The 27,623-nt window shown below is 33.7% G+C and overlaps 1 protein-coding gene across 6 annotated transcripts in view; it reads left to right on the top strand.

Moving 5' to 3' along the window:
- The window catches only part of btbd11a (BTB (POZ) domain containing 11a), a 209,764-nt gene that overhangs the window by 20,382 nt on the left and 161,759 nt on the right, over positions 1-27,623 (top strand). The gene's annotated exons all lie outside the window — the stretch shown is intronic.

The raw sequence follows: 27,623 nt of genomic DNA, 5'->3' as shown, positions 1-27,623 counted from the left end.
ATTCGACATCTTTTCTACCTAAACACTAGCTATATTTCCATAAAATTAATTTTATAAAATTATTAAAACAACATTTGAGATATTGTGCAATGAGTTTGCTCTATTGGTTAGTCACCAATCCAGTCATTTGTTGAGGCAAAGTCACTTTTTTTTGTGCACGTCAATGGATTTATACAGTAAACATGATTCAGTAGTAGTGTAAGTGCATATATGGTTAAAAGTCTGGGAGATAAATAACTTTCTTGGTGTTTCTATTCTGCATTTTCCCCTTTAAAATGTGAAATTCCAAAATGCACATTAAAAAAGGAAGATGAAAACCATTGCAGAACATGTACACGCCTTCAGGACATCAGTGTTCCCTGGTGAAAGTGGCCTCTTTCAGCTGAATAATACACCTTGCCACATTGTACACATCGAACATGATGAAGAGTTCAGGTGTTGCTCTGGCCAGCAAAATTCCCCAAATTCAATCAGCTGAGCATTTGTGGGATGTGCTGGACCAAACAGTTTGACTCCATCTCACTTCCTACAGGACTTGAGGGATCTGCTGATAATGTCTAGTTACCAGAATCCATATAACACTACAGGGATGGCTTAGTACAATCAATGATTTAAAACAACATTGCTGAATTATATATCTCTAACAACAACCTGTTTGAAATGATCCAACTGTCAGAATCCTGAAGTCATGATATTATGAAATGCAAAGCTTGTGTTAGTCATGATTCATCCCGTAGTCTGTAGCTCGCATCAATCCTCCCACACTGCGTTCTGATTGAGTTGAACCTTGACTCAATGTCATTTTTTAATTTTTATTTTAAACCAGGACATACATCATTTCTCAGAAAGACAAAATAGGGAAAGCACAATTAATACATTTACAATGTGTTTTATGCCCACTCTAGCGGAAACAAATTTTTCAGATGTTACCTATTCATTGCATTTTTTTTTATAAATCTATTATTTGACCTTGGATGATGCTGTTTTTAAGCATTTGTCAGTGTTTGTTTATTTACTAGTCTCAGTGAGGAATTAACAACAGTTTTTTAATTATTAATGTAAGCTAATATTAGCCAAATATGTGACCCTGGACCACAAAACCAAAAATAAAGGTTAAATCTTGAAAGTTTATTCTGTAAAAAGTCATGAAAAGTCTGAATCTGAATAATTAAGCTTTCTATCAATGTATGGTTGCTATCATAGGACAATGTTTGGATGAGATATGACTATTTAAATGTCGGATAATCAAAAAGAAAATATCTAGATTAAGTTATTAGCAACATTTATTACCACTCAAACATTGTGTTTTTAAATATTTACAGTGGGGAATTTACTAAATATCTTCATGATATATTATTTGTACTATCTACCATTCTTTAACGTTATGTTTTTGTCATAAAAGTGCTATATTATAAAGTATTTGGACCCACACTATGTATTTTTGGCTTTTAAAAATATCACTGCGCAGCATAGGTCTGCTTTTGTGGCACAGGGTCATGTATAAATATTTACTAGTGAAAACTACATCAAAAACAGCTTCAAAAATCCCTGATTTGCAAATGTCAGTCCCTGCCATGTTTTTTTCTGGTAGTTACATATTGGTTTGCATTTTAATCAGCTACGGATTGCTCTTTGTGAGACTTCTGCCAGTAGAAGCTGGCGTCTGCCACATGGCGCATTGGCGGGGTCTGCTTAGTCAGTGGTCATAGTGTGTTACTCTCTGACCTCTCTGAAGGATTAGACTGTAGGAATTCTGCTCCGGCAGGTGGCTGATGAGTGTATTCTGAGCCCACGCTGAGCTCAGGCCAACGGTGAAACACACTGTCAGCCATGATTCTCCACAACACTCCTCTTCATGAGGGCTGCAGCATGGACAGATCACAGCCAGATTTCTCCCACTCCATATACTGGCCTGTGGGGGGACCATTTCACTTCTAAATCATTAACACACCTTGACTTATAATGGACCAGGTCTAGCTGATAAAATGAGAGTTGTTTTAATGTGGGCTCACTTTCCTTCTGCTTAGTCTCGATCTATCAGGGGTCCCTGATCTTCAGCAGAATGAAACTCCAATTACTCTGGCATATGTATTGTTTTATGCAACAGATGCCCTTCCAGCCGCATATTTGAATGTTATAGCTGAATGTGACTTATTTGCGGATTTCAAGATTTACCAGGGAAAATAAGTATTGAGCATGTCATGTTTTTTGCTGGGAATAATATTGAGGAGTTGTTGACATGGAATTGAACCAGATTTTGGTAAAAACCCAAACAATAACATAAACTTAAAACAAACAAAACAAAAAACTACATTATATAAAAGCCTTTTTTCGTAATTGTACTCTTATATGGAAAATGAAGTCACATAAATTGCTCAGGTGTAATTTTTTTTCTACAGACTTCAATAGAGTGTTAAAATCTTGATGGTTCTGTGGGTCTTGTCTGTCAAATCTGATCTTTATTTTGTAATTTCTATTGGATTTGAGTTAGGTAATTGGCTGGACCATACTACAGCTTGGCTTTCTTTCTCTGAAAGCATTTGAGAGTTTCCTTGCCTGTGTTTTTAATTATTTTCTTGCTGAAATGTCCACCCTGGTTTCATCCTTATCCTCCTAATGAAGATATTGGACTGAAGCAGCGAATATTATTTTATAATGACGAAGGGCAGGGGGTTGCTGAATAACTATTTCAGCTGCTGTCTGGGCTTTCTACACCTCATTTTCTTCATGTGTTCAATACTTTTTTTTCCTCTGTTATTTCATTTTATTACACATAACTTAATTTGCAAACTAATTAGATTTGTTTTCTTTGCATATATGGATTTCTTTGGTTGTTACCAGCATCTGGGGAAAATTTCAAGTCAACGGCACCTTTAGAAATATATTTTTTGAGAAAAATGGTGACGTGTTCAATACTTATTTTCCCAGCAGTAATAATAAAAAATAATCAATTGGCTGATACCCAATATGTAGTAAAATTCCACACTATTGTGCCAAAATTAAATGAAAATAAATCAATTGGATTAAATATTCTAAAAGATTCCAGCATTGTAAAATACAGAGTTGATTATGTTCATTATAAAACTGAGATTATTCATTATAAATTGAGATTATTCATTATAAAACACATTACCAATCATATTAAAATGCTGCACTGGATGTCATGTTGAAATAAATAAAAAATAAAACACTAAAAACTGAGCACAGAATAGATATAAAATTCCTCACTATGTGGTCGAAACAGTAGATTTGTACTTTCTATGTTTGTTTATTTATTTAAAACGTGACATTAGTTTTTAGATTCATTCGTATATTAACTTTTGATATTTGCTAAAAATTGTTTTAAAACTCTGCTATAATTATAATTTTGATTTTATAAAATAATTATTTCAAGGATTCAATTATTAAACAGTGTATGAAGAAATGCAACACAAAGAGCAGTTTTACAGACATGATTTTGACAGCTGATCCATTTTACCTGTTGGTCCACAGCCTAAAAACATAATTGCTCTGGTGGAATGTAAAAAAAAAAACTAAATTAAGACAAGACACTGGGCATAGAGGGTTGTTATACAACTCAGTCATCATAACCTATTCCCTAATTCCTGGTATTAACCTGATGCTGCTTCATCCATTAGGAACGACATCTTTTAATGGAGATCTTTGGATATTCCCTAAGGCACAGCAAATCACGTTTGCATGCTCTACAGCCCTTATTTTCTTCAGTCATGTTTCAGTCTCCGTACACTCAGTGGTGCATGTAGCCAGTTGCAGATTGTCTCTATTGACATGTAAGATTATTTTGCTAAATCCTGTCTGTTTGAAGTCCGCAAGCTGTAGGAACTGATTTCAAACCGATGGTTTTATGGTAGAATGAGATCTTGTGTCCTTGACTGACTTTTGACATGGAAGTCTGAAATCATTTCAGATGTGTTGATGCAGTCTACATCATAATTGCATAATTACCAGACCGTTCAGAAGTTGTTTGCATTTTTTTAAAATGAGAAACAATGGCCCTGAGCTGTCATGATGTTTGTTTACTTCTTTTCTCTTCTGTGGACATACAGTGTTTGTAGTGTAGACAATGCTGAATTGTTCTCCAGACAATATGCTGATGATTTTCTGCAGTGCTGAGCTTTGTTTAAGATGAGAACAGGTAGTTAAATTTATTGTTAAATTATCTTCATTGTTTTTAAAGACCCTCTGAAGTACATTTACTTTCCTATGTGGACAATTATTGGAAACTGCATGCATTTAAAGTACTAAAACTCTTTTATTTTATGATTTTTATGGATTTAACGTTTAAAAATAAGCTGGAAAAGAAACAGTATTGTTTATACTTAAGTACATTTTGTAATAATGGCATTTTTTTATGTAGCAAATAATAAATCTGATACAATTAAAATAGTTTTTATGAGAATAATGAATTACATTTCTGAACTAAGTATAAAAACAACCTAAGAAAGAAACATTTATTGTGGTTTTTAATTTCAGCAGCCAAAAATCATCCGCAATATTGATTGAAAGTTGATCTAATATAAAATAAGCTAATGCATTTACTGCTTACAAAATGGTTAGTTTCCAATGGAAATTGCTGTTTAATGTTTCATATCCATTTTAAAACATGCCCAGAAGTTCTGCAAGGCCTGTGCGTCATTTATTTTACATTCCTCTAAGCTCTGCATTATTCAGATGACTGTAACAGTCTCGCCTTCATTTTCAGTCTCTGATTTTGGCGAAGGGAATTCCATTAAACTAGATTTTGACAGAGGTCCCATTAGTAAGATGTTTCTCTGTGGGAAGTAAATGAATGACTTTGTTGTCACAAGCAGCATATTAGAACATCACACATCTCTGTGGCTAAACTCATCTGTCTCAAACATCCTTGTTCTTGGGCTATTTTAGGCTCTGGACTAGATGAACCCTAAAGGCATTATGCGTGTACACAGGTGCATGCTAAAACATTGTCTTTTCACTCTTGAGCATCAACATAGGGGTTATATACTGGTTAAGAAATTTATATTGCAATAGCTTTTGGTTATCTAGTATTTATGGCTGTGGTATTTTTAAAATTCTTTATTATAGTCAGATTACAATACATTGTTGAGTATTGCCAGTATTTTTTCTCTTTATTTTTTTAGATCCCCATTCCTATTGAAACACTGTAAACAAGCCATTAACTCACTTGTTGTGTCCTACACATTCATTTTCTACAGGCTTAAAGGCATGGTTTTCTCAAAAATGAAATTATTGTTATCATTTAATCACCATTAATCATTTTGAGCACTTTCAACACAATGACTGGATCCAAAGTGCTCTACGCATAAAATTAAAAGCATAAAATAAACTAAAGACCAGAAAATAAATCAAAATATTGAAACCTATACAATACAATGTAATTTAGACAATGAGTTAAGATTATCTTTTGGTTGTTTGAAAGCTGTAACACACAATCAACGATGAATTCTCTTGTATGAACAAAATTCCTCATACTATATTGTTTTAAAATGACATGAGAGCGAGTAAATTGTAACTGAATTTCCATTTTTTTTGGCTGAGCCATTCCTTTAAAGCAGTCTCAAAGCACTTACTACATCATTTAATATTTTTCCAAGAATCCAAGTCATTACTGACTATACTACCATCTTCAGAATAACTTTTGTAACTTTTTTATTTAGTGGCTAATTCATATTCATTTCTGCAATCTCATTCATACATTTTAGTATTATTTGCTCATTCCCCATTGATAGTTGGGTTTAGTGGTGGGGTTTAATGATACTGTATGTCTCTTTTTGTTATGTTTTTATACAAATTATATTGTATGAATTTGTTTGGATTAGCTACTTTCCTGACAATGAGTAATAAGTAAATATATAATTATGTTTTCTCATGAAATCGGGCTGCAGTATAAGCCTAAAATCCATCTGACATGACGTGTTGTGGCCATTCATAGATAACAATGGGTCAGCATGCAGGAATATATTATTTTATTATTATTATTATTATTTTATACTTATATATATACTATCCATTCCACACTTGTATACATATATACATAGATACATAAAAATATTGAATTAACCTGGTCAAGAAAATAAATAAATTAGTAGATTAAGTATAAAATAAAATAAAAGTTTGCCAAACATACTTTTATTATTTATTTATGCAGCAACCTTGCATCTGGGATGCTTCACAAAGAACCAACTGAAAGTCTTGCATGGTTAGATTTTTTTTAATGAATTCTTTTGCCTTGTAAACCAATAAAAAAAAAAACATTAAGGGATAAGCTTCTATATTCCCAAAATCATTCCACATAAATCTGCAGATTTTTAATAATAAAATGTTGCACATAAGTAACCAAAAAGTCTGCTCATGACTTATAGCATCATGTTTTCAAAAAGTCTGCTCATGACTTATAGCATCATGTTTTTAAAAGCTTACGAAAAATAATGCTTATAAAGTATGAGTATTTGTCGTGCTTATTTGATTCTCAGTTATGTTAACAATAAACATTATTCCTGCCAAAAATGTATCCAAAGCAACGTCTGCGGTCTTATTCGAAAATAAAACTTTAACAGTGGCAGTCAGCAACACTAATATAAGGCTTGAATGATCCTGAATTGTATCGACCCATCATGAGGACAAGAAATCGAAAGTCAGCATTCCTGAGCAAAATCTCAGCATTCTTACCATTAACTGTGCATATTCTGTGTGAATGTGTTAGTAGTCACGTTTGACTCAATGTGTTGTGAGGCGTGCAAGCCAGAAGATAAAATTGTGTAATGCCCCAGCACTACATGAGTTTTTCAATTTGTTTGGCTTGATTCATGTGTTCGGATGGGCTGGATTAAGCCATTCAGGTCACCATAATGAATTCTGGGTTGTATTCGGAAGAGCAGTGATTTTTCCTTTGAAACAGGGTTTGAAAGCAGGATGCTATTGATTAGCCGAGAGCTTTTTTACCACTGGCTTTTTTTTTTTGTTGTTGTTGGAAAGGCAGGAAACAAGCTGTATTTTTAACTACAAAAACGCATTGTTCTTGGGCTACTTTTGTTCTGGGATTAAAAAAACTAGTATTTTTAAATATTTAAGCGTGTTTGGAGTACAAAGTGTATGTAATTGTCTGTGGAGCTTTGCTTTCAGGACATTTCTTGTAATTTAGCTGAATAATTTTTCCCTGCTTCTCATCGTAATTTCCTATGACGGTGATTGTGATTCACAGCGTTAAAGCCTGGAGCTGTTTGATATGATGGCCATCTGGAATGACAAGGAGAAATGATCTCAAAAGTGCACTGGATTGCTCAGTTCTGCTTTATTTCCACTGAAATGCTTTCAGGATCATATAATAAAGCATTTAAAGGGATAGTTCACCCAAAAATTTTAATCGACTCAGTGTTTACTCAGTATTTACTCACCCTCAAGTGTTCCCAAATGAGTTTCTTTCTTCTGTCGAACACGAAAGAAGATAGCTGAAAGAGAGAAGAAAGCTGAAAACCATAGTGGGAAAAACAAAAGCAAGGAAGTCAATGGTTACAGGTTTCCAACATTTTTCGAAGTATCTTCTTTTGTGTTTAACAGAAGAAAGAATCTCAAAAATGTTTAACAACAAGTAAAGGGTGAGTAAATGCTGACAGAACTTTCATTTTTGGATGAACTATCCCTTTAAATTAGAGCTATCAGTTGTTTGCCATTGCATTGTATTGTTATTAGTCCACTACAAATCATTTTTAATTGAGAAAAGCACCCAAATCTGATTAATCACCACATGAAAACATTGAATAGTCATACAAAAAGAGACTCTTGCTGGCCCAGTACTGGCATGAATCTACAGTTCACATTCATTCATCCTGTTAAAACATCCGGAGATCTTTTGTGGTACTAAATGAAGTGAACGCACGTGTGGTGGTGCATATTGAGGTTCAAGTGTCTTTTGATCCGGTGGCATCAGTGTCTTTTGTGCGCGGTGTGTCTGCCCTTCTGTCATGCTCATAAAGTTGTAATTAACAGTTTTCAAAAGGCCTCTCATTCTTTTTTTTCCACTAATTACTGTTTTGCTGGCAGTCCCTGGAGTGAAGGGGAGAGTCCTCAGAAACTGGCAAAATAATATAGCGTCTTTCGTTCGACAGAAGCCAGAAGGAAACAAACAATTAGTCTGACTTGGCGAGATGAAGGTGGGTGGCAGAGGGGTTTTTTAGGTGCGTTGACAGCAAAGCAAATGTTAGTTCATCTCCTATTGGCCTGAAATATCACATGGATGGCAGGAAGAGGCAGTGAGAACTGGGTAAGAGTTGTGATTGGGAAATGATCTGAGACTGAAATTTGGGTTGTAAACACAACTGGAACATGTCTGAGCAAGTTCCTCACCACCAATGAAGCCACAAAAAGAGATTTACACCTTTATTGACTGACGTGATCATTATCACACAGGTCTCTGGCAAAAGATTTATTGAATTACAGTAGAAGTGGTACCAGAGAATGAATGAAAACATTAATGAATGAAAGAAAGAAATAATACATTTAATTACTTACTGAAATGTAAATAATTTAGGCTTATGATGATTAATTACTGAAGCTTTTATTATGGTTTTATCATGATATAGACATAAGCTGCAAAAAAGTACTTTAACAGGCATAATAGCCAAAACTTTTTTGTGTATAGATGTTCATAGTAAATAAATGTTTCAACCAAATTAAATTGCGAAAGTATTTAATAAACAACAATAGATAACACTTTACAATAAAGTCTCATTGTTAAATGTTAGTTAATAAATTATAATCAACAGTGAGAAATGGTGAGTTTTATTACTAACTTAATTTAATAAAAGTATTACAAGTTGATTTTAGCACATTATTAGGTATTTACTAATAAATTAACATCACATAAGATTATTTAAACCTTTTTGAAGTTTTCATTGTGAGTTTATTTAACTATTGGAGCCTTTTTGCACAATTTTAATGTAAAATAGCCCTATAACTAGTCACAGAATGTTAAATTAATATTTCAGCATGTAGCAGGTCAGATTATTTGTCAATTATTATTGGTTATTAAGCAAACCATTTCAGTCTCCATGCATTTGGTGCTCTTATGAACGCCACTGCAAATACAGTCTGAATATTCCTTAAAAAGCACTTTAAAAGTTTAAATAATAAACAATTATTCACTGTATGTTAAAGTGCCCATAATATCAATATTGTGCATATTTATTATCACGATATTGATTAAATGAATATAATCATATCTAAATGGAATATTAACATTTTAATTGCAAATATTTTGTCTTCGGAAATGAATAATTCATTGGAAATTTAATCAATTTTTATATAATGTCTATTAATATCTCTTAACATCTATTTTTAAATAGATGTTTTTATGCATGTATGTACTATAATGTAAATAATATTTGGATTTTAAATATTATAATTTTAAGTAAAATATTATTATTGCATTCAATTATGCAATGTATATTGTAAAAACGAATTGAATATCTTTTTTTTTCATTTGACATCGTTTGTTTGTTTGTGTCCTCTTTTGTGCATTTATCTGCGTGTACCTGATTTTGGCTTTAGGGAGCCAACACCCTTAATTCCTTGAGGTGGACAGGTCTGTACCTGTGGTGAACTGATGTGTGGTGGGAATGGGAACGAAAATAAACCACTGCGGGTCACTTCTAGTTTTTTCATCTCTTGTGTCATCACATAACAGTCATCAGCTGGCTCAGACATGCATATGCTAGAACCATACTGCAACACTCACCTTCACATGCAGACACATACACACTGCTGTGTCATACTGCATACTCACACACTCACTCTTATGCTTAATACTCACACACCCACACACAGGCTGCTTGCAGAGTAACTGCTGCTCACCCGCCACACCCTGTGCCTGCCATAGCAACAGAAACTAGTCTTACCGCTTCGCTTTTCCAACAAATTAGAGATGCACCGAATGGCCAGCCAGAAATCAGAATCGCTTGATTTTTGCTCCAAATGTGCTGTGATTGTTTTAATTTGTCCAATCTCGGTTCCTCACTTGCATACAAATTCCACAGCAATAATTTTACATTATAAAAAAGTGTAAAAACATTAACAGAAGGGATGAATACTGAGCACAAATTAATCAAGAGATGTCATATTCATATTCTATTCATCCTAAATAGTATTAAAAAAGGAATTGGTGTATTCTAAATTTGAGTATATAGCAAATGAATATTCCAAATTCACCCAACTACTTTATTTCCGATCGAAATTAGTTGAAATTACAACTGAAAATACATGTTAGAAAAAATACAAACATTGTGGATCATGGATGTTTTCATTAGGCATGTTTTGAGACCAAAAGTTAATAGTTTACCCCCCAAAAAATAAAAATGACTCAATATATACTCACCCTTAAATGGTTCCAAACACATATGAGTTTCTTTTCTTCAGTTAAACAAAAAAAGAAGATATTTTGAAGAATTTGCTGGAAACTTGTTTCCATTAACAATCATAAAACTAATTCAGTGATTACAGGTTACTTTTTTCAAAATATGTTGTTTTGTTTTCAATAGAAGAAAGCAACTCCAACGGGTTTGGAAAAAAGTGAGTAAATAATGACTGATTGTTACATTTATTTTTGGGACAACTATCCCTTTAAGCAGGAATTAATTTCGAACCTGATGAAAAATACATATTTTGTCCATCTTATATTTATTCTGTATGCTACATGGTGAACTTTTGGTTTGTAACTTTCGAATGCATCATTATGCAAACAGTAAACACAAGAGGAGATTTCTCTGCATGAAAGACTTGTGAATGGCTGATTAACGTGCTACTTCATCTTCAGTACGGTAGGAAATTAATTATAAAAAATGTGATTGATGTGACAAGATGATTGACAGGGCACGTTGCTAAGCAACGGTCTATTAGTGATGTAATAGTATGTCCTAAAGCTTGTCTTCTCTTCTGCCACACACTCAAAAGAATGCAATTTTACGGCACAAAAACAGGAAAATACTATTAGACATAGTATGAATACACAGCAATACAATAGTGGGCAGGCAACATCAGAAAAACACAAGATATTTTGCATTAATGCTAACAAATTTAACACGTAATCAATCATTTCACACGTTCACAATTTAATGATGTTTTCAGCATAAAGCAAAAAGACTAGAGATCAAACTTTTGTTTTTCATCATATGTTTAGTCAAACACTTTATGACGTATATAATCAAAAAGTCAGAATTAGTTCATTTCATGTTTGAAAATCTGGAGCAAACATACTTAATGTACTATACAGAAATTAACAGTATAGTTGAGCATCTGTTGATTCTCTTATTTGTGTTATGGAAAAAGTCACCGTTCCTGATGGTAGTAAGATTAGATGAAAATTAGCATTTTTATTCAGCCTGTTTACCGTTTTTATGTTTTTATGCATCATAATGTTACAAAAGTTAACTCATTATAATTGTGCTTTAGATATGGAAAATATGCAGTCTAATTTAATTTTAAAAATAATAGTTAGGGAAAACAATCATAAAAAAAGCAAAAGTGAAGGATCGATGCATCTACAAGCATCCTCACTTTGACCTACATGAAAAAAAGTATTTCTTTTCCCTCACCAACAACGGAATCTTCCTATGTTTACCATTAATCTATCTTCATTTCCCTCAGGCTGTCTGAAATGACGGCCCATAGACAGTTCATTTTTTTCAGTTTTTCCACTAAAACATAAATGCAAGATCAGCAGGGGCTTGTAGTTTGTGGCTTTTCACAGGCTGGCATTGATGGGCCGGGGATTTGAGAGTCTTAACCCTCGGTGTCATAACGTAATACCAACTCCCACAATGCAATTTACCGTCTTGTCTGCCTCAGAGTGAGAGATTCTTGTGAAAATTGCCCTGAGACCACTTGCTATAGAGATTCATATTTCGGTAGTCTTTCATTTCACTTTTAAGGCACTTTAACATCTCACCTCGTTCACACTGTGTTATTACTTTATTTTGCCCAAAAGCCAAGGTATCAAGGAGAACAGGGCTGGTTGTCACAATTTATACTCCAGTAAATATTTCTTCGACTCAGTGTATAGGCATTTTACTTTTGCTAAAAAAAACTCAAAACATCTTTCTTTATTAACCAAGGAAATAGGGCCATAAAAATAGTGGTTGTCTCAAAGGGAATCCTCAATTTTATTTTAGCAAAATGTAAAACTGTTATAAAAATAAATAATAATCAAATAATGAAAAAATATATAATTATTATTATTATCATCATACTACTCCTACTAATGTTCTAATTAAGAAATGTGTTATGATATAAAATATGTGTTATTTTCTTTCGAATTTTTAATTTTAAATTAATTTATGAGCGAAAGACAGACTTTACCCCGGAAAGAAATACAGTTTTTTGGGTGAATGTTATTTATTACATTAGAAACCTCCGAATTAAATAACTATTTTTCAGCCCAAATTATAAACTATTATGTTGAAAAATGCAACAAACTGTGTTGTTTATTATAATTAAAGGTCCCACTTTATGTTATGCGTCTTTAACTAAACTCTGCGCACCCGGTAGCAGGTCTGTGACATAATTTTTCTAAATTTTTCCTATGATTACTGACATGTGGAGGAACCAACTAAATTAATTACAGCAACCTAGACCACGCAGAACCTAAAAGTTACACTTTCAAAATTGAAAAAAAAGCACCTCTTTTTTGGAGGGGTTTATTAAAACACAGACAACACATACAAATATTGTAATCACTTTTAACAGTGTTTTATGAAAATCAAAAAAGGATTTTCTTTAAAATGATTCCAAACATTTGTATTTATACCTTTCCTAGTGGATTTGGGAAGCTTTTGAATTTGGGTAGACAAAATCGGAAAAGTCAAAATAGCACTTGATTTTAAGAGGTTAACTAATATATACTTACACTGAAACTAATCATTTCTTACAGTGTACTTATAGCATTAATACATGTTTATATATTATCATTGATTTAATATGTGCATTGAATTACATTTGTAATTTATTTTTCCAGTTACATCTTTAACTACACCATCTCTTACACCGTAACCCACCCTTAAACCTACCCATACCACCAAAATGTCCCTAACCCTACCTGTATCCCAATTCAAGAGCACCAGAAGTGTTCTGCAATACATTATGAACATAGTAAGTACATTGTATTTATGTTATGATTCAAGTACATAGTAGTTAAGACCACTTAATATAAAGTGGGACCTAATAAAACAATACAGTTTAAATATATAGTACATATAAATAAATATAATAGTATTCGATGTAATTGATATGGATTATGGAATATAACAGTTTTGTTATAATAATAATTATAATATGTTTTTAAAGGGCGGCACAGTTGCCTTACAGTAAAAAGGTTGCTGGATCAAGTCCCGGCTGGTCCAGTTGGCATTTTTGTGTGGAGTTTGCATGTTCTCCCCGTGTGTTTCCTCCAGGTGCTACAGTTTTCCCCACTATCCAAAGACATGCGCTATAGGTGAATTGGATGAACTAAATTGTAAAACATACGCTGGAATATTTGGCGGTACATTCCGCTGTGGCGACCCTTGATAAATAAGGAACTAAGCCTTCATGAATGAATGAATAGGTTTAATGATATAGAATTATATTTTATTCAGTCTAGTATTTTCTTTAGATTAATAATTTTTTTCACTTTAGTGTTGTGTAACCCAAATTTGATTGTGCTAAAAGCAATATACAGAAATCACATTTATATATTAAATACGTTTGGGTTAGTGGAATTTGAACAACAACAACAACAAAAAACTATAACAAATTTCCCCAGTCTCATTTTCCAATAAGAAATAAACTAGATGACCTTTCTTAAAACTCAAATGCTGTTTTCCTCTGTTGAAAAAATTCCTGAGCAGGATGATCAGTCGAACAATGCGAGGTGTGAAAAAAATGTGAATCAGCAAAGCGAAGCTCCATCAAAAGCTGCACAAAAGTATTGTGTGAAGTCTGAACAGCTCGGCGCTCTCTCTTTCACACACTGTATTTGTTTTCTCGCTCGCTTTATATCCATTTTCCTGCCTCCCCGGTCCTCCTTTTCCACTCTTTTTTTTTTATACACCCACTCTCTCTGTTGCTAAGGGATCTTCACCTTACATTATCCACTCTGGAAATCGTTAACCAAGCCTCCCGCACCGGCTCTATGTTCATAAAAACCATAATTCACAAATATATCAACACATCAAACGTCCCAGCATTCACTGCTCATTCATCGACCAATCTTGGTCGCCTTCATATGGCAGTGCAGTAAAAAAAAAACTGCTCAGCATTAAGAGGAACATTGCGTTAGAGTGATGTGGGTGCAGATGAGGGGGAAAAAAGCTCATTAAATAAAAGCGCCATCGCACAAAATGTCATCATTAGGTCTTTCAGTTTCACTCCCTCCATGGCTGTGGGAATCACAGTCCAGCTGTTCTGACGCCTTCCTTTGTTTCCTCTCGTTTAGTCAGACGTCCAACTCGATTACCACTGCCTGACTGGAGAGCAACCTGCAAGCTAATGGCGTTTCTTTAGGGAGTGTGGAGCACTTTGTTCTCGGTGACACTCTTTTTAAGGAAGTTCTCAGAATTCCAGTGTACCCTTCAATTTTTGATACAACATAATTTTGGTTTATTTATATATAATATATAAATAAAATATAGTTTTAGTCTAACTTAGTTACATTAAATACACATAAATGTACATTAAATACACATACACATAAATCTTAACTCACACAGTAAATTATTATTTTATTTACTTTTTTTGACATTTGGAAGAAATTGTATCAGGCCTTTACTGAATATGAAAAGAAATTAACATTTTAATCAAACCAACCTAATAAATACTGTAAATTATTAAATAAAATATATTTTTTCATTGTAAAAATGCTTCGTTCCACACAATTCCTTCATGTTGTTCCAAAACAAAATTCACAAAATTTGTGAATTTTACAAATTGAAGTGGATTGAACATAAAACATTTAAGTTGCAAGTATTCTGAAGTTTCAGCTCATTTTAAATGAGTCGTTTGAACAATCAACAAATATCTTTTTTGAGTATAGTTTTAGTAACTATTATATTGAGAAATTTCGAATGGTCTTTTAAAGGTTCCATTAAATTAAAAGAAGGGTTTTTTGTTAGTATCAGTATTATTAGTTTTTAGAATATCTATAAGCTAATGTCCTCAAAAACACTGACAAAATTCGCATTTGGAAAATATAAAATATAAACATGTAAGGCTTGTAGTTTGTCTAATGGATGAATGTTTCACCTCAATTTTTAGTTACTCATCAAATTGTGACCAATCAAATGTTCCCTAGTATCTGATAGCTCCGCCTCCTTCATCTGCCCCCTTAAACTCTCACTGGTAAAGGGGAGATAAAGCAAAACGCACCCTCTCTTTGTGTTTCGATTTAGATTACATCAAACATCGTATAAAAAAATGCACATTTAAAAGCGCTTTACAGGACCTTTAATTTAGATATAATAGTATTGTATTGTATATAAACATAATATATTTTTGTTCATTTCTGTAGAATTTTACACGTGCAGTTTGATGCTGCCACTGTGATAATGAAAGATTTTTGTTTGTGCAAATATGTGTAACATTTTTAAAGGCTTTGTTAAGAAGCTTGTGGAAGTGCACTGCTTGGAATTAAGTGTGCGTGAGAGGCGTTTAGAAAAGCTTGTGTCTGTGTGTGGCGAAGTATTGTTTGCCCTCCTGCCAAATGTGTAGGACTTGCTGATATGTTTCACTGAGTCAACAGTATCATGTAAGCCCTTTCTGACTGGATTTGTGTATTCCAGCAGTGGGTTTGTTTGTAAATGTGTGAGTGTGCATATTAAGTGATTCATTGATGGACTGTGAACAAAGAAAAGTCAGCTTTATGTCACTCATAACTGAGTATGAGTCAGTCATATCTGTATGCTCAATTACAGAATAGTACTTAACACTTAACAAGCTGATTGATGCTTTATTTCAGACGTTTTTCCATAGCTGTTATCTTCAAAGGAAAGCCCCCAGGCGGTGAGAAAATATGTGCAATTTATAATATATTACTAGAAAAAAACAGTAATACTGTGCCTGGGTTGAACTGGGCTTAAATATGATTTGAAAGACGGTATAATGACTTAGGTATTTACATGGTTGAGGAAAATTTGCATGATTTTCCTTTTTCTTTTTCGTCTGTGTGTCTGAACTATGTTTGACCTTCTTAAATTCTTCATAATATCTGTTGATATAATTCATGAGTTCTGAAGCTCTTCTGTGAAAATACCTTTTACACAGTCGTGGTTGGTTTTTTTCTCATATAATTGTAAGCTGAAGAGATTTTTATAGTGTTTTCACTTGTTTAATGTGCAAAATATAAAAACAAAACAACTAAGCAATTTATGTTTGCTTCCTGACATTTAAATTGACTTCCCATCCAGACAACCAAACTATTTACACATTTCAAGCAATAGAGATAAATTAGATCTATTTAAAACCTAATAGCAACACCTTGAAAACCACCCAGAACACCTTATTAGCTACATAAAAGCTTACAATCTATTCAGAACTGCATAACAACACCCTGGAAACAATCCGGAACACTTTACTAACTATACAGAAAAGAATTAACTATTTAGAACCCCATAGCAACACTCTGACAACCATCAAGAAGATCATATTAGCTGCATACCATCAGAGCTATTCAAATGCCTTAGTTACTACCCCACCACCAAGCACACCTTATTAGTTAGATAATTAAAACTATTCAGAGCCCTGTAACAACACCCTTGGTAACAATCCAGAACATCCTATTAGTTACAGAAAAGCAAGATCTATTCAAAACCCCATAGCAACTCCTTAGCAACAATTCAGAATGCTTTATTAGCATGAAGATTTTTTTTAACTATTTACACCCCATAGCAACACCTTAAAAACCATCCAGAACACCATATTAGTTACATAAAAACATCTATTCTGAACCGCATAACAACACCCTGGCAACAATTCGGAACACTGTACTAGCCATACAGAAAAAAAAAACTTATTTAGATTATTTAGAATTATTTAGTTGCATAACATTAGAGCTATTTAAATCCCTTAGTTACACCCTGACAACCCTCCAGAACACCTTTTCAGTCACATAACAACATAAGAACTATTTAGAACCTCGTAACAACAACCAGAACACCATAGTAGTTACATAAAAACAAGATCTATTCAAAGCCCCATAGCAACTACCTGTCAACCATTCAGAATACTTTATTAAATATATTTATTTTCCTCCTAATATTAACAATGGCGTGCTGGCGTGCTCTATCCATGCGATTAGTTCAGGCCGGGGCGCGTCCTGCCAAGCTCCTCCATCCAGGAGATGTCAAGTAATTTGCGACAAAGGCAGAAAAGTGATGTGACGCTCTCCAGATGTAGCAAAACAGACGGCAAAATGGGAAAACGTAAGTTTGCTTACTATTGGTTGGAGAAAGACGAGTTTAAACAGTGGCTGAAGCCTGTCGCTGAAAACAACCACATAATTTATTCTTTCAAGCTTTGCTTCTTCCGAGCTTGCATGCTTGTGCTCCAATGATTTATTTAAATTGAAGAGTTTATTACCAACTGTTCAAGTTAAAGGTTTGATAACGATGCAATGTAACTTAAATTCAACAAACGGACCATCAAAATGAAGAGTAAACTTTCTTTTAAACAAATCCAGAATATGTATTGTGGATAATCACGTCAGTCTGCTGCTAAAAGAACACACAAGTTCTCCTGTACACACATAATATTAATATATTCATATAAAATAGTTAGTGCCTCATTTTCTTTTGTCTGTTTAATATGGTGTAGTAAAATGTGTCCGCTTATGTTTCATCAGCAGCATTTAGCACATATTTAAAGTTAACTAGTATTTGGTGAGGCCTCTGTTTCTCGCCTGTCGTAAACTCCTCACAGTCCTGCTGATGAAGTGTGTACGTGGTGGGAAATATTCCTCATTTGACAGCTCTTGCCCAGTTGGCAGCAGCAGGTGTTGCTCCGTGGGCCGTCTTTATGTGTCAGATCAAAAATATGGCGCGCACTCCGGGGTCGCTTTGCAGATCTCTGAACCAGCTTTCATGTTGGCATTCTAAATTTTATTATGCTTGCATTTTTTTTTGGCATTGCATAAATGTCTCTTCCTCCTCGTCCTCCTTTTTCTCCCCTTATTCATAACTGTGAAATGCCATGTCTAGGTGCAGTTTAACTCCTCATTTTCACATTTGATGGGGTGTACAGTCCCTCGGCAACACTTGTTTGAAGTAGCAAATGTATCTGGGTTGCATTTGCAACAGTCTCTGGGGAGGGCGGCATATGTAGACCTAGAAAGCAGTGGAAATATTTCAGGAATGAGAGCATACCAGGGCTGCTTGTCGAAATGAAAAGTTATTCCTTTAGAAAGTGGTCGCATTTTGTGTTGTTAGACATCTGATAAACATTGAAGAAATGTAGTAGTATAACACCACAAGTGAAATAACAGTCAGTTAATGTCTTTTTCAGCTTTCGCTGCAAATTGAATGAAGATGTTCTGACTCGTAGAATCAATTATGTGATAAACACATTAATCTTGCATTGTAGTGCATCTGACTTTGTTGCATTCTTAAATAGAAAAGTAAAACTTACTATAATCTCAGAAGATGCACAGAATAACAATTCTTATTTTTTTTTCTCAGACACGTGTTGTTATTAATCTGAATAGTGACATTTATGAGACTTATTTAAAAACTCTGTGATGCAATTATTACAATTTTTTTATTTAATTAAAATAATGTTTTATTTTATTTTATTTTTTTTTTGCAAAATTATTGGTGTCCTAAGTTTATTTTTTGTGCATTATTTTTAGTTTTATGTATATTCATTAATAGAGTATTAAATTATAGTTTCATTTCATTAACAATTCTATTTCATGGATTTATTTTTTTTATTTTTATTGGTGTTTAACAAGACCATACATAGTAGTATACAATACAACATAGGAAAAATTACAGACTGTCTTAGTTTTCTTATTTTCCCCTAAAAAAAAAATAAAAAATTCTATTTCATAGACTTTCAAAAATATGTTCGCAAATATATTTTCCAATTTCTAAACATTTTTATTATTGGCTAACATTCTGACATAAATATATAAAAAAAAACTGAATATATATTAGTTTCTTGCATGTGAAAAAAATACATTTGTCTGTGTTTTTGCTCCTATGTGTACTAATAATGTCGACTACAACACCATCTGCAGTTCACAATTATGACAGTTGCTAAAATGTCATGATTGTACATCACAAGAAACATATTGTCAATATGAATAATTTGAAACTATTTATAGCCTTGGAATCGACTCATCACTGACAAATAACAATGTTGTTGCATCAATCCCTTGGCTTCAGTGAAGCCATGTCTGAAATGTTTACTATAATTTTCATTCATTCATTCCTTTTTCGGCTTAGGCCCTTCATTCATAGGGGTCGTCCCAACGGAATGAACCGCCAACTTATCCAGCATATGTTTTACACAGTGGATGCGCTTCCAGCTGCAACCCCTCACCAGGAAACACCCATACACACCCATTCACAAACATACTCTATGGACAATTTAGTCTATGCAATTCCCCTACAGCACATGTCTTTGGATTGTGGGGGAAACCGGAGCACCCAGAGAAAACCCACGCAAACACAATCAGAACATCCAAACTCCACATAGAAATGCCTACTCACCCAGTCGGGACTCGATCCAGCGACCTTCTTGCTGTGAGGAGACAGTGCTAACCACTGAGCCACTGTGTCGCTCACTATAATTCTTATATAAGGAAAAAAGACAACATGAAACATGGCCTCTTCTCATATTATTCCACGCATTAAAAAAGTTAAAAACACCAAGCAGCTTTAATTTTTCCTCCTAGCTATTTGCTCAACATTATCCTTGCATTCTCGACTGCATCCACAACCATCAACTGACCTTGGTTTAAATAACTGTATTGTAAATGATGTGCTTTACGTGTGATGGATAGTGTTGTGTGCTTTTCCTTTATGTTGTAAGCACACATGGCACAAAGCTCCCCGAGGCAGACACAGTTTGTTGATACTGTAACAGGATCTCCCACTATCCACACAGTAGGTTCTCCCACTGCTGCTTATGTACACAAAACACAGGCTGTACATACACAGCTACACATTTTACCAGGGCTTTTTTAGATACGGTGGCGAAAGGAAGAAAAACAAGCAAGGACTGTAGGGGATGCTCTGAAGGAATTGTAGGTTATTGGGGTGCCAGGCCAGGCTGCGTAGCCTAGTTAGCGTACAGCTGCAACTAGGCCAGGCTGTTCCTGAGAGCAGACGCGCCAAATGAGTCAGCAAGCAGAGGATCACTGGGTCCGCCGGGACTCAAGCGTCCTCAAGCACAACAGACACACTAACACACTTTTCATTCCTTTTTCAATATACATATATATTTTTTGTTGTTGGTAATATTTTACAACATTTATTCATCTTGGATAATTTATAATGATGCTGAGGTTTAAACATTTTTTGTTCCTAATGTATTCTGGAACTGATAAAACGCTTCAGCGTATTTATTATGGAGCAAAATCATTGCTGAATTTTAAATGCTGAATTTGATCCACTGAATTTATGGAAGTTAATTTTTTAACTGAAATAAAATAAACTTAAAAATGGTCATTTTTAATATTATACATTGTATTTTTAAACAGAGCTGAATATTTTGGAAGGGAATTCTGGAAAATGAATGTGAATTTTAGAATTTAAGTATGAGAATGGGAGTGAAATATTTTTAGTTGAAATATTCACACAAGGTATCTGCCTGGTCTTCCAAAAAACTAATTTTAGGCCTTAAAAAGTCTTAAATCTACTGAAATATTATGTTGTAGGTCTTAAATCATTTTAAACGGGTCTGAATTTTCCTTTGTCCATACAAAGCTATCCATCCAACACCCATCCAATAACAAACAATATATTTCAATAAAAGTTTTAAGAAACATTTACTTAATAACTCTATTTGCTTATTAATATGGTTTAATTATCTTCCTTACAATAACACTTGTTTTTAATGATTTTAATGGTTTTATCTCGACCATTAAAACATTTTTTATCTTTTAGCCTTGTGGAAGTCTGAAATTTTATTCATAATGGTCTTAAAATGGTCTTCAAAAGGTCTTTAAAAATATTTAATTTGACTTGATGAAACCTGTAGAAACCCTGGTCACAGCGTAAATAAACAGCTGCTGTATGTTTCAAGACATAAAATACAAACACTGGCAATTCAATTCATTAAAATGCAAGCACTTGATAATTCAAAGCATTCTTTTTTTCACTATCCGCCTAGCTTTTTATTCTTAATACTTTTGGCATTGACTTTGTTCCATAATTTAAATGTAAACATTTTACCAAGATGTATTCACAAATGCTGAAAACTTATTTTTCCAACACAAGCTCATTGAAAATCCGTTCTTTTGCCTACAGTTTTGTGAAACCACAAACATGCTTGATTGTAGTTTCTAGGGAAAGTGAATGCTGCAGGGCAGTATGGCGATTTTTGTACCTATTTTTGTTACATTTCATACTAATGATATTCACAGAGACACGTTATTTATAAATAAAGGATTATTTTTGTGCAGTTATATGCACAGCACTACATAAACATAAATACCACAAAACCGTGGGTATGATTTGTAATTGAATAAGTTTGCTTCACCTATCTCTATATGAAGAAATTTTCTGGCATGGTCAGTTCGTTCAGTACAAAGTTGTAGCTGTGATGCAGATTGCTCAGGTTTAGTTTAAGTGAACCACACAAGACATAAAAGCACTGCAAAATCAAAGTAATACTACGTGGCCTCAATGCAGTTATATTTGCTTATAAAAACAGTATTGTTTTTATATGCATAACCAAACTCGGTCCTAGAGGGCCGGGGTCCTGCTGGGATTAGCTCCAACTTGCTTTAAACACCTGCCAAGACGTTTCTAGTTTATCTATTAAGAGCTTGATTAGCTGGTTCAGGTGTGTTTGATTAGGGTTGGAGCTAAACTCTCCAGGACACCGGCCCTTCAGGACTGAGTTTGGACACCCTTGCTCTAGGAGATTTGTCATCTGAAGCTTATAAATCGTAACTCGTGCTATGTATTTTACGTTCGCAGAAATGTATTTTCTATGAGCCTTTGCTGTATTTTGCATAGTTTTTCATGATAAACTATGATGCAATGAAGTAATAGTGTTTACACTTTTGTTTATTAATGTATTTATTATTATTTTTACATCTAGCATCAGGGCCCGATGATTCCGTACACAATTGTTTTTTTACTGGCCACAATAAATGTAACAATAAAATTTGATCAATTCTGAACTGCATGAAAAAAGTCATCAGAAATCTTATCTCCTACACAAAGCTACTCAAGCTTGTAACACATTTGCATAATGCTAGCCTTTACTTTGACACGACCTCAAAATAAACTTTTAAACTGACACATTTAGAGACTTAAACTATCACAAGATGAGAATATTTAGTATTTAATATTTTTTTTATGTAAAGTTCATGAGTTTGGGAGAAAAAATGTCACTTTGTGGTCTTGTGATTTTTAATAATACAAAACAGAATTTAAAAAGTCCTCAACGTTTTCAACCTCGTCATTTAACATACATCCAGATAAATGTTAATACATGCTGTAAACATTTCAAATGAAGGATGTAAACAGAACGACTTTTTTACCACCATTTTTAGTCCCAAGCAGTGCATGCATCTACAAATTAGCATTTTTACATTAAGTGTCACATTTTGCTTTGGTTGGGGCCCCTGGAGTTTATAGACCATGCAAAACACATCACCTCATACTGTTTCTAAAGTCCCACAGCTCTTTATTGCGGTACAAAGCACACAGACACACACACACACACCTCAAGAGGAGGAAACCAGGGAGGCGGGGAGTGTTAGTGCCGAACCGGGCTAATCAGAGCAGGGAAATGAGGCGAGTCCCACACAGGGCTCCTGCGCCTAGAGGCCCACTCGCTTGACAGCTCTGATGGATGGAAGTGTCTTCTCATCTGAGAAACAGAAAGATATTGGGAGGAAGTTGAGGAAGTGAACTGCAGGTATGTCGCTGTGGGGTTCCTAGGCTGCCTGATTTAGGGTACTTAACAAAGAAAGATGGAGGTGGAGATTGAGGGGTTGGAGCGAAGGCATAATTAGTTTCCGAATCAGACGGCACACCCACTCAACGGCTAACGCGTATTGGCAAGAGCTGGCTGAAATCATCAGTTCAAGTCTAATTGGATGGCTATTGCATAATATCCGCTTGTCAAGGTGGATGAGTTTTAATCACCAGACTGCTATGATGAACTCTAGAAATAGTTGATGCATTTTTTTTGTATTGCTTTGAATTGAAGGAAATCTGTTCGAGCTTCTGTGCTTTTGTTTGTTTATGTGTTGTTTATCAATATCTGCTGGTCTTTCATAGGAAATTGTGTCATTTCAGTTTTATAGTTTTATCCACTACAGACACTTAATACTAGGGACACTTTTAGGTTTTTTGTAAACATTTAAAAAAATTGTGCAATTCTGAGAAATGCTTGATTGCTATTTTGTCACAATTCTGACGTTTTTTTTTCAAAATTACAAGAACATTGCAAGGTTATTAAGTTTATTATTTATAATTGGAAAAAACCTCGCTATTCTGAGGCGAAAAAAGACTTTTTAATGTTCTGTTTTTTGTGTGTCCATCCCATTTCATCCATTCCATTTTATCCATCTCATAAGAGTCATTCAGTGGTGAATTGCACTCATTTCATTCCGTGACGGGGACAATGCAAGAGAAAGATGCCTTTTCCTTTTATTTTCTTTGTATTATTTTGAAGTGCCCAGTCTTTCTCTCTTATTGGATTTAAATTCAAAACCTATTTCTAGTAAACCAGCAAACATGAGCTATTTTGTTGTGGTCGATTCAGGAAACTGTGTTCACTTATTCTGTTCACTTCAGCCTTATAAATAGACTAAAAATGCTGTTATTTCAACCCTAATGTTGGGATAAATTTGGTCGTGGGATTTAATTAAAAAAATTAACCCACCATATTTTACCCCATGTTTGGTTTAAATAACTCAGCATTTTTTGAAGCAGGGATGCCCTGCACTTTTTAGTTCCAACCCTCCTCTAACACACTTGTCTGTTTCAAACAAGCCTGACTTAGTTAGATTGATTAAGTGTGAACTAAACTGTGCAGAGCTGTGGCGGAGTTTGAAACATGTGTTTTAAAGTGTACATTTAATTGTTATTAATACCCACATTTGTGCAAATATATGTGATTCATAACCTTACTATGAATTAATTTGAAGATACTTTTCAGTGAGAGTATTACCAGTCTGTTTATTATTGACCATTTAAAAACAATGCAGTGTCAGCATGCTTAAAGAAAAATAAAAAAGAAAAGGAAAAAAGAAAGAAATAAAACTACTTTTTAATGATTTTTCAGTACATTTATGTAGTTCAACATAACAAAAATACCCAAAAATATATATATTTTTTAAATTATTGGCATAATATAGTGACTTAGGAAAAGACAATGCATGGTTTAAATAGGGATTCATCATGTTTTTGCTTATTAAACAAATTGTGTTAATATTAAAATAGTCAATATTTTGTAAGGAGTAAAAATTCATTCTTCACTTTTAAACATTAGCTTTTCCATTTTTCTATTACACTAACCAGTGCAGTTGAAGTCCAGGGCAAAATGAGGCCACAAACTCGAGGCACGGCTAATGTGGGTTTCCTGTGGTGTCTAAAATAGGCCTCAAATATACGTCTAACCACAAGTGACATACCATTAAGCTCTGTGAGTATTATAACAGGCCAGACAGACACTGATTACACATTTTTTCCTCCTCATACAGTATATCTAGAGATCAAGCGCACTAAAAGACGTCGATTTGAATAGAGCGGCAAACTTTTCGTAATTTTTATAGATATGAACAGCAGAACCGACAGTTTCAATTTAACAGTGTGGCTGGGGGGAGAGATATGGAGTGAAAATATTTAGTTAACTCTCATCAGGGTTTCTCCACCACCAAGTCACAACTCACTCACACTAGGCCAACTGCTATTTGTATGTCGCAGGTTGTCAGTCACACAGTAGGGTGTTGTGTTTTGTGGATTATTTGTGTTTCGGAGGAGCTTGTTATAACAGTGCAGTGTGGATGAAGCAATGGAGATCAACCGGTTTGTGAGGGACTTGCAAGCTTGGGCCAGCATGATGGTTTTCTTTTACTTTAAAGATGCCTGAATGCCATTCGCACAATGTGATTTGGTAAAGTTACATGCATTAATCCAAACATTATACTGTGGAATCATTTTATTGATTATTGCTGTTAGCTAGAGGGTTATCATTATATATTATGTGAGCCAATTTGTGCAATGGAATATAAATCATTACCTCTCAATTCTGACTTTCTTTTAATTCTTATTGTGAAATGTAAACTCATCATTGAGATAATGTTGCAATTATTTTGCAAAATATAAACTTTATATCTTATAGCATTGAGTTTATATCTCACAAATTCATTTTTTTTCCTCTGAATTCTGACTTTTTTCTTCCCAATTCTAACTTTTTCTCAAAACTAGGAGATAAACCCTTTGCAACAGAATATTGCAATTAATTTTAAATCTTGGAAAGCTGAGTTTACATCATCTCAATTTATATCCCAAGTCTCTTACTTAATCCTTACTTTTTAACAAATCTAACTTTTTTATCTGACTATTTTTTGTGCCTAGAATTTCTAACCAAAAAAAATATATACATTTTAAGATGTAAATCTAGTATTTTGAGATATAAACTCAATTTGCAATAGTATTGAGACATATAAAGTTACACTATAAAAGTTATTAAAAACATACTTAAAATAGTGAGGAAACATGTTGTCTTAACAGAATTTTTATGATTATGCATATATATTTATTCTTCTCATTTTAAGTTATTGGCTTTACACACTTAATAAAGTAACTTCAACTAATACAATTCATTTAAATTCACTAAACTTTATTGTGTCTATTCCACAGAGGTTAAAAAATTAGTCTTTAGACATAGGCTCAAACACAACAGCAAAACATAAATACACTTTCACAATATATTTAAAAACCAATGGCAGTGGGAATGAATGTTTTCTTGTACTTAGACTTTGTTGCTAAAGGGACTTTAGCAACTGGAAGGAAGTAACTTAAAGGAATCATGTAAGGGATGGGAAGAGCCTTCCACAATAGTGGAAGTTTTCCTTTTTGACGCTACTATAAATAAATCAGTGAGAGGCATTTGTCTCTAAAGTTTAATTTTGCTTTTAACAGAGAGGGAGGTAAACCAGGCTACAATATTAAAAGTACGGACAGATTCAATAAGTGATTTAAATACGACAATCAAAATGTCCTTCTCAATATCAAAACTTCTCAGTTTTCTCAATAAAACTTAACAGCTTCTGAGCCTTTTTAAAAACATTCTCTGAGTATTTATCAGACGAGAGTTGAAAGTCAATTTTCACACCTATATATTTTTAAAGAACTCACCTGTTCAACTTCCTCCCCATTCATTTGCAAAGGGTCACAAAATGTTTGCTTTAATCGCTTTAAAAGAATTTTTTTTTTTTAAGAGAACTTTTATAAGTTAACAAATTGCTTTTTACAGTGTATATATTGCAATTCTGATGTTTTCCTCACAATTGCAACATTTGAAAAAGCGCTGGGTTTCAACATGATCGTGTTGGGGCAACATGAAGGAATTAGGTTAACTTAATATTTTTTTGAAATCTAAGTAAATAAAAAAAAAAAACGCAAAAATTGTGTTGTTTCAGCTCATTGTAAATAAGTAATTATTTGAACAAACAGCAAAGTAATTTTTAAGTGTTTTAAGTGAAGCTTATAACTTAAAATTATAAGCTAAAAACTCACATTGCTGAGACAAAATTGTGTAAAATCTCAGTATTGTACATTTAATTATCTCTTTTAAAAACTGTCTATGTTTAAAATCCATTAAATTAAGTGCAGTAAAGATATTCAGTTTACAATGGTCTGTATTTGTAACCTTAATGAATCAGCATGTGTGTGTTTGAGAAGTGTGTGCACAAATGAGTGTGATTCCAGACAACTGGGTCAGAACAATTCCCCAAGGGCATTTGGAAGATCTTAGAGAGAATGAGCTATGATGGTTCAACCTTTGGTCGCACACATGGAAAAATGAAAGATGTTATTTTGGGAGCGCACACACACACGCACACACCTAAATGTTGCTTTCATACTTGATTAAAATCTCTCCGAAGGGCAGCCCTTGTTTAATGACAGTATACTGAACTGGTGGCGGATTTTTGTAATAGGCAGAATAAAAGGGTCCAGGGTAAATGGATTCTTTGACATCCCGTTTGAATTTCTAAGATGTTTTCGTTTGCTGGGTGTAATTATTTCCTTTTTTTTCAATTTGCATTTTTATTTGATGTAGGCTCAACAGGTTTGTCAGAGATTTGTAGGATTATAATGAGTCCAAAGGTGGATTAAAATAAATAAATAAATAAATAGATAGATAAATAAATACATACATGGGTAAATAAATAA

The sequence above is a fragment of the Danio rerio genome, chromosome 4 (assembly GCF_049306965.1).
Source record: "Danio rerio strain Tuebingen ecotype United States chromosome 4, GRCz12tu, whole genome shotgun sequence".
Lineage (NCBI taxonomy): Eukaryota > Metazoa > Chordata > Actinopteri > Cypriniformes > Danionidae > Danio > Danio rerio.
Note: the sequence above shows the minus strand (reverse complement) of the source record. Positions and strands in the feature narration are given on the sequence as shown.